Here is a 10027-nt window from a genome sequence, read left to right on the forward strand (position 1 = left end):
TTTATTACAGAGTATCTTTTAAAAAGATTTAATTTTAGTATGCACTACTGATGAACCCCAATTTCCTAAGAAAACAATTACATTGCCAACTTTTAAAGCCATAATTCCTATTCAAGATAAAGATAGTGATGAGATTTAGGTTAACAAGCTGTTAAAAACCAATTATATTGTAGTCATTGTAAATGGTTCTGCTGTCATACATTATAATTAACGAGCAACAAATCAGAGGTGTGGTCTGACACTGGCTGCTCCCCTGCGCTGCATGGGCCTGACATTCAGTGTGATGAACCTGCAACACAGTGCATTATCTCCAGAACATGGAGGGAAATGCTGAAGCGTCTTCAGCTCTGAACGACCTGATCGGAGCCACAGGGACTGAATGCGCCATCAAAGGGCTAAAACTGGTAAATCCACCTGCCCTACGTGGAGTTGACCACAAACATAATCCGTCTGTGTCGGGCTTTACGGCAATAAAATAAAAGATGACTCAGAGAAGATGACTCATAGAAGATAATTCTGAAGTCACCACATTAGGGCACTCTGCGACACGCCCAAGGGCTACAATGGTGGCCTAGACATGACTCACTTTGTATTTTAGACAACTCAAGATAAGCTGTGCCAGATTCGGGATAATCAGATGAACAACCAAACTCAAACTCTTTTAAAGGAACAGCACCCACAGAAAAGACAATCTTGTATAAACCAAAATATAGTTACCTGACACCGTGAGACAATGTCACTTCACAAACACACAGCTCTAGTTCATACACACACACACCTTTATGAAGGACCATACGCAACAGTTGAAACGCCACAAAGGGGGAACTCCATCAATCTTGGAGTTAGTTGGGATTTACCAGTGGGATTTCCTCTGTCATATGTTATTTTTCTCTCCAAAAAAAAAGAACAATTCTGTTATCACAGTTGGTTTAAATATAGCACACACAAACCATCCATTTATTTAAAATGTGTTTTTCTTCATTTTTCACCCAACAAATTCACAATGACAAAGCGGGCATCAGTTCAATGGAATTTAGCAGATTTCTCTATGACTTCATTAGGAAAACTTTCTCTTCCTGACAAGACCTGATATAAATTGCAAATGAATCCAGGGTTAACACAGAGATCCAGCCTGTTTTTTAGTAGATTGCTTAAATGCCTTTGCCTCTGTCTAGTTATTAGCTCCTGATAACTTCAAAGTCACTTTACAACTCTGACGCAAAGAACAGACATTACCTCAGCGGCTGTTCTCCATATCAAGTTAAAGTGTGAACATGTAATTGGTATAGAGGGAGTAGTCTCAAATATTTACAAGAAACAGTTCTCTAAGCTGTTGCCTTAAAATAATGGCGTTCATGTCTGTAGCCTTCATCTACAAGGTCATGGGGTCACATTGCAAATGAGAGTTATTTTTCCGGGTGACCAGTCCGGTTTTTTAAGAGGTACAATCCTTTGTGCTGAGATAAGGAAACAGTAGCCTAAAAGTACTTGAGATGCAGTATATTGAGAAAGATAATTTGTTTACTACACAGTGCACAAAAGGGCCCTTATATTGCTGTATTTGGCGCAGTGTGGAATTAGTGAAATTAAATTCTGCTAACAGAATTATCTCAACTTAGACAGTTGAAAAGACAAGCCATGGCTGAGTTAGCAACCTCTCAAATTATATTACACCCTGCCTCCCTACTCCCCCACCTCTCTCATGCCAGCCCCTTCAGCTAAAATTAGCCAGTAGTTATTTGTCAGAGAGTGGGAAGCGAAGGGTTCATTTTTAAAACCTCTCATTCCCTCCCTTTTTACTCACCAAATTTTTCACCCCCCCTCTCTCCCTCTCGACACGCGGCTCTGTGAGTGCTTCTGCGCCTGTGTGCCAACAGTTACTAAAAAAATAATCATACGGTGTTTGCGGGAAACATGGTGGACATGTTATGCCATATTATCGTAACCGATGCAAAATCGAGGCTTAAAATATATTTGATTAACGGGGGGTAGGATGGTGTTTAATTGCACCTCGATCCGTTAGCGTTTGCAGGTGATGTGACGGGAGCTGACTTGAAGGAGGCGGAGCCTGTCAAAGCTGAGGTGGTTGACTGCTGTCTACCCCGGCATGTTAGGAAATCGTTGAAGGCAGTGACACATTAATTCTGGAGCCTTAAGAGCGGTAACTGAGATTTGACAGGAGTCAGGGAAGAGTGGAGTTGGACTGAGTGGATCGACTCTGCACCCATTCCCGATCGACAACACTCGAGCAAAGCATCGATTCCTGCCATTCGAAATAGCTCTCTAAAGTCAATTTTAATTTCTTATTTTCCAGAAATAAATCGTGGTTTGGTGGGTACAGTATAATATTGCCCCTGGTATAAACAAACTATTTAAAAATAAACAAGCAAATGATATACATATTATGTCACGCTGATGCAAAAAAATAAGTACTATCCAACATCTATTTTTATGAGTAGGATTATAGCACAGTACGTGTATTTTTTCAAGAAGTGCTTCAAGTTTGAACAGTGTGTATAGCAGAGGAATCTGGGTGTAAAATATTGTCTTTTGTGACATTACCTTGGGCTATGTGTAATGAGTGCAATTTTCTGGCAGAAAGCTTATTCATTTTGCTGATGGGGGTGGCAGTATTTGGGGGGGGGGAGGGGGGGGGGGGGGGCAGGAGGCCAGTGGAACCGGCTGTGGGTTTGTGGGAATGTTGCTCTGGAACAGGGGCTCAGTGGGGGATGTTTCCTGATTGATTGTGGTGCTGTCACCCTTACTGAAATATGGGCTAGCACCAGGTGGTACCAGACTGAAGCTGTCATTAGTACCCGTGTACAGCCAGGCACACAGCAGGAGTCATATTAGCATCGTAAACAAGGTTGGCAGTTGTGAGACAATAATATTTTCCTTTTTCTGGTTCGGTGGATATTAAACTTCTTCGTTTGGGCTATCAGAAAAAAAGAGCATAATTCTTAAAAAAAAAAAAAACCAAAGATTCCATCATTAAATTTTGACAATGTGCCCATATCGCCCAAAAATAGGTTGATCAGTCATGTGAAAATGTAGACGCTAAGGACACCTTAGTAGAACAGCAGAGTGACCCACCAGAAGCTGAGATCAGTCTTCCTGTTCAATGCCTGGTGTTTGCCTATTCATCAGAGACCCAGCTTTATTACGGACGCTGGTGAGGAGTCCCAGTTGACCCAGTGACACTGATATATTGCCGGGATTTGTAGCGAACTTGGCTGGGGGGGTGACATGTGGAGGACATCGCTTCTCCTCACAGTCCTGACAGCAGACGTTGGAGAACTCCACAACTGTGGGCTGAATATTGTTTCTGTTCCTTCTGATATGATATCAGCCCAGCTGCATGCAGTACAGAACCAGGGCTGGTTACGTCACCGAGCTATCTCTGCCAGATAAACCTCTGCTATAAAAAAAATAAAAAGTTTTACTTTAAGCGTTGCTCTTGTAATCTATAAGATGCTTAAGGGTGAGATTACTGCATAATGTGGGGACATAATGACTGTCTTAAAACATTAGGAGCCAAAGTACGATGGGACCCTGCATAATTAGCCTATGGCAATTAATGAGACTTAGACAGCTTCTGTGAGGCCGGCAGGTATGTACTAGATAACGATCTGTACTCTCTAATCAAAAGTTACTAGTTCAAATCCCAGGAGGAGCCCCACTGTTGAACACCTAAGAAAAGTACTTAACCTAATTTCCTTCAATATTTGTCTCTCTCTTCGCCTGTCAGGGCACACAGATACACATACAGTATACTGTGGACTTGTGCATATATAAGTATATATTTATGGGCAATAAAGCACATTTTTAGAATATATTATATACTGTAGACAGACAATAACACTATACTGCGTACTATACTGCAAGCAGTTGGAAGATGGATAGATAGAAGTACATCTATCTATCTATCTATCTATCTATCTATCTATCTATCTATCTATCATCTATCTATCTATCTATCATCTATCTATCTATCTATCTATCATCTATCTATCTATCATCTATCTATCTATCTATCTATCTATCATCTATCTATCTATCTATCTATCTATCTATCTATCTATCTATCTATCTATATATCCAGCTATATCATACTAGGGAAGCATGACACTGTTAGTGGGAGCGTTTTCGACAAATATAAAGGAATTAAAATCTCTTAAGGGCAAATGAGTCACCTGCCTTTCACAGCCATATGCGTATCATGCTTTTGCTATTCATCCTAAGAATATGCAGTACACAACACTCTGGAGGGACATCTATAAAGGTACGAAGGAATATTCTGGTGATCAATAGCGACGTGTCAGTGTAGAGCAGGGGAAACTGCATATAAAGTTTCACTCACTTCCTACCCTTTTGAAGATTTTTTTTGGCACTGAAGATAGAGGAACCAGGGTCAATGAGACTTTTGAACTCCGGGAGATTAGCAAAGTGCAGAGGATAGAGCTCAGAAATGGTAAGAGGGTGGCCCCGTGATGGGATAAGACTAGAAAGTTAATCTACTTTTGAAAAGGAAGGAGTGGAGAGTCAGTGACTCATCTGGGGGAGACGAGGGGAGTGTCCTTGACACCTTAAGCTCATGGCAGGATCGCTTTTAGGTAGGAAAGGCACTGGGCCCAGTTTCATGTCAAATTCTGGTTTAAGTTTTTGTCAAATTAGTAAGGGGACATGAAGCACTGCCTATCTTGGTGTCTTTGAGCCTTTCGACATCACAGTCTTGACAATTTTGACATGAGATCCTCTTTAATGGGAGACCCAGAAGAAAGCAATCCCCTGAAAAGTGATGTTCAGAAACCATCCCTAAGCTGCAGAATGTCTATTAAAATGATGTAGGCCAATACTAATAAAATGAAGCAGCACCATTGCAGACAGAGTCAATACGAAAATGCTGCTTAATTCTTTTCCCTTGTTGATTTCAATTTTAATTAACATGGAGTAAATATTTACGAGCTGCGGCACCATGATGATTTATTGGTCAGGTATTGCACTGAGAAAAAAACTGACTGATATAACTAATTGATCAATAAGGAATTTAAATTATTATCAGCTTAATTTAATTTCACACTAACCTTGGCTGCAACAAGAATCTAATGCTCAGTCACACTGAGAACACAATATATGGTCAAATTATCCTGCAACTGTCACACTAACCATTTTGTTCAGTTTTAGTATAATCGGATTTAAAAAGCCATGTATCAGCTTGTTGGGCAGTGCTGTTGCCTTCTACCTTCACAGCTGGGATTTGAGTCTCGCCCCCACTCTGTGCGTGTGGAGTTTGCATATTCTTCCTGTACTGGGGATCCTTACAAATACTCCAGTTTCCTCCCACAGTCCACTGACAGTAGGGTAATTGGCATCTCTGGGTTGCCCATTGTGTTCGATTGTATGTGCCCCCCGTGAGGCTCTGGAATCCCCTCCAGGCTCCCCCCCCCCCCCCACCTGGTGGCCTATACTGCCTGTAATAGGCTGTAGGGCTTCCACTGGACAGTTGGTCAGAAGATGGATACACCTACTGTATGGCACTGATCTGATTCATTACAGGCATGTCACTCCAGTATCCATTACATCACATTGTGATTTTTTTATGGCAGCAAAATAACTCAGTAGCCAATATCACTCTTGAGTTTCCCCTTGTTTATGCACGATTTCTTCTAAAAGTCCAGTTCCCTGCAGTAACCTTTTTTGGGCAGGTCACTGCCCTTAGTGGTGGGAATTAGTGTCTGTGTTTGAGGGTACGCTACCACCCCCTTATGACCCCTATGGCCCTACATCATTTAGAATTCAAATATATGTACAATTTATGTACAGTTATATGTACAGTTAAGGGCTGTATATGCATCTACTTTAACTTCTAAGAACTACAATGCACTGTAGAGTTCATTTTTGCATAAGCACAATCAAATGCTAAGAAATGGCTTTCTTTTAAAAAAAAAATAACTCCCAGGTTAGGAAAGACACACCTTTATAACTAGCAAGGTTGTCTTTTAAGTTTATCTTCCTTTAATGTTGCCCCACAGATGATATAATAAAACACAGTTGCATGATTTATGTTCCTTATACGACACCCCAAAATGAAACACCCCAATCGGGGTACAATATGTCTAGATATTTACATAAATGCAAACTTTATCACTGGAATATCTTTCTATAAATCTATCATTTTACATTTTCTACGAGCATAACCAGAGCCACTCCAACTTGGACTGGCACAATCATAGCAAAATATGAGAGAGACTCTGCCAACCTGAAAAGAATGCAAAATAATGCATGAAAGAAACGAAACAAACGACAAAGTACCTTAAGTCAGAAGTGACAGGGAAATTAGTGGATGTTGTAGGTTAAACTGACAGGCCTGCAGTTCAGGTGAAGGAGTAGACAGAATGTGAAGGAATCATAGGACCTGATAAGGACAGGCTTGGACAGCCAGAGGTAGACACAATTAGCCCGACTGAGTAATGTTTGGATGTTGGTGTCAGGAACCCATTCCTCATTCATACCATTTGTCACTGGTGAGGGCCTTGTGTACCTCCAAAAAGCAACGAGCAATAAATCTTTCTCAAAGATCCCTGGATGTTTTCTTGCCAAGTGAACGATACAAGGATGCTTCAGTGACATGAATGAGAATTCAAATTACAAAACGTGTGTGTGTGGGGGGGAGGTTGAACTCAGGTTATGTTCGAATGATATATGTGCCAGATTTATTTAGCTGTTGTTGCCGCTGTTGGTGTTTGAGATGTCCGTGGGACCATTGGGAGATTCCAATTGTTTATAGGAAAGTATTTAAAAAGTGCAAGGCGGAGAGGAAGGAAGATTGGTGTAACTGCAAGGGAATACTCAACTCAGAAGTAAACACCACTCGTTGATACAGAAAAGCTGGAGAAGGTCACTCAAGGGGGAAATTGCCCAACAAAAGGACATTGACTATTCAGGTCATGCAGAGCATCGCATTTGCTGTAGGACTGAGTATATTCTTTGTGTAGCAGCAAAATACACAGAATAAAAATAATTTGTATTATTAATCTTTGAATACCAGTAAAAAGACATATGTCAGTGTAATTAATGTGTGGCTTGTCTGATTTGAGAGCTATTGCCAGCACCTTCAAGAGAACTCATTAATAATATTCACTTTTCATCATGCGAAAAGGGCCGACCTGCATCGAGAGAGCGACACGCCGACAGGAGTCACTGGTCAAGCACAGCTGGCTGCATCCCACATGCCAAAGAAGAACACATCAGTCATGAACTCTGCCCCCCACATTTCCTACGCCATGGGGCGAGAAAAATGAGCATGCGATAAAACCTTGTTTTATGGTGAAAACAAAGGGGGGTGGGGGGGCTTCCCGCTCGCTAGGCCGTTTATGACAGAGACAGATAGGCAGGCGCTCAGTGGGACGGCCCCAAACACCTCTCCGCCCAATGGAGCACTGCTGTCATCTCTGGAAGTGCAAGCATGAGTAGAGGCAGGTGGTCTGGAACCATGATATAAGGGTTTCTAAAAACAAAGCCACTATGAATGGACCTTGGCATGATAGATAGACAAAACAGAGAAACCGTCCCCATAGGTGGCTGGGAATTCCAGGCCTTCTAACTGGAAGACAACAGGAAGTGAATGTGGCTACATTTCAGTAACTATTGCTTGATCTGTAAAAGTCCAAATAAGCATTACAGAATGAGGTACATGCACTACAAGTATAATGTGATTATAGTACAGTGGCACCCAGTAGATGATGTATACTGAATAAAAACAAAAGTCAGTAAATCATTATTACAGGTCCAGATATATACAACCTTTAATGAGGAGGATTAAAAATACAGTATGTTGAATAAAATTCATAGTATTTCACCACAGTGAATTTTTTTGTATTGCTGATTATGTAAAACTCAACAATCTGTATTTTCATAAATCTTTATATTTCCTTTATATTTGGTTCCTTTTGAGGTTTAATCAACATTTTTAGTGTTCTGTGCAACACAACAAAAGCAGAACTTCAAAAGATTAATTGTCCCAAATTATACTGTTTTTAAAAGCATTTGTGTTTTTTTTCACGTTTTTAGTTATGCCAGATGACAGTTCTGTTAATTAATTGCTAGAATTATCTCAAAAACAAATAAGTGTTCCGTAGGAGAGTACAAACTGGGATGATCACAAGAACTTTAATATAATTTGAGACAACTGCTTCTCAGAATCTACTGAACTACATCCTCTCTATGAGGTCTGTTATGATTAAGTAGCGAGAATGCCTAGCAGTAGCTATGCTATATTTTGCAGCCATTTCTTATTGCTTATGTGCGGCCTGTTACCTGGAAGTTCTGTAATATCCATGTCAGGCTCACTGTGGAGCTGCAAGTACAGACACATTCAGATCCCAATGAGGAGAGTAGGGCCCATCTACTCATTGGTACCATCTGACACAATGCAGAACAGGGAAGGTCAGCAAAACCTAGGCAAGGCCTGAAACATAAGTAAAAATGAAAGCTTCTACAAGGTTCTTGTATATTATAGGATGAAGTCTCAGTATCACAAATATTTTTAAAAAATAGAACACCAACCTTACAGTTCATTTTATTGTTTTATTTTAGAGAGGCTGTAAGTTTTCCAGTACAGATGTGGGCCATCACCTCTTGTACGGCGTGTAATTCATGATGACATTGTGAAATAGATGTCAGTAGAAGACACCACTGGCTGGTGTCCTGAGGTGTTTGGTGCCCCTAACCCTACTTTTGGAACTCAAGGTCAAAGTCTTCCATTATCAGGTTTTTGGCATGGCCATCAAAATTCTGGGGCTTGAGCTGAGCTTTTGACAAAAACAGAAAATCCGTGAAAAATAGCTGTAAGCTTAGTTCACTAGCTTCAGTATTCCTGTGTACTGAGGGCAAAGATTTACACAGGTCTTTTATTATGCTTCATGAATTTATTATTGAGCTAAGCAATTTGTATAAGCAAGTTTTGCTTACTCTGTGACAATCAGCCCTTCAAAAATCACTGCTGTATCAGGGATAGGACTTATTTTTCTTTTGTTTTATGGTGCATAGAAAATGTCCTTGAATGTGGATAAAGGGAAACATTAAAATATTAAACTGGTCGACAATTATCACTTAAATGACATTGATGTCCATCTTTAATTACTCGTTCACTGCAGGTTGTTGGTGTTTGGTTTCTATAACGCACAACATGGCATATTCCTGTATTCGGTCCCCAATGTTGAATATTATGACAATTAACTTGGATGTTTATATTAATCTTCTATAAATTATAAAATGCTTTAGAAACATGAAAAACAATTAGGATTCCGATTCATGCTTTTAAATTTATCATATACAAGTATTTAACCTGGTTGATCCTCTCATTAATTTAGAATATTCCAAGTAATCAATAACCTGTAAACAAGAAAATTAAAATATTGATTTGTATGATCTACCCATACAACACCTCCATCTGCAGGTCACTATGCATGGTGATTTTTCTTGGAATTTGTTGATTAGATTTTTGCATGAATATTTGTAATAGTATTAATTTTATATTAAAGTCAAGTACATCATTTTCTGAAAGTGCAGTGAAGTATACCATTGGGGAGATACGTAAGTTAGGTGCACATTAATATTAAACAGAAAAGCAGTTTTCACTTATCTCTGTGAACTTCTAGGTAACCTACTTCTACATTGATCTCAGTGGTTGTTTGGCTTGATCTACAAGATGTTTTCCCATATCCATGACCTCCACTGCTTCATGTGGCTGTCATGATTCCCAGCATTCCTTGTACCTCTCCTTAAACCTCACCCGTCTCTATAAGCTCTTGTATCGTTCTTCAGAGTCTGGAATTTACTGCGGTGATGTATGTTTTTGCTTATCAGGGTCAGATCTGCCTTAACTGTGACCCTCATGGTTTAAACAGATGCTGGGTAAATGGCAAACCAGCCTTGCTGCTGACCACAGTCCAAATCACAGCAGGAGGGCCCCTTCTGACATCGACTGGAGCGAAGGGGACAGGTGAGAAACCATTGGGTGTCAAGG

The sequence above is a fragment of the Paramormyrops kingsleyae genome, chromosome 10, assembly GCF_048594095.1.
Source record: "Paramormyrops kingsleyae isolate MSU_618 chromosome 10, PKINGS_0.4, whole genome shotgun sequence".
In the NCBI taxonomy this organism is placed as follows: domain Eukaryota; kingdom Metazoa; phylum Chordata; class Actinopteri; order Osteoglossiformes; family Mormyridae; genus Paramormyrops; species Paramormyrops kingsleyae.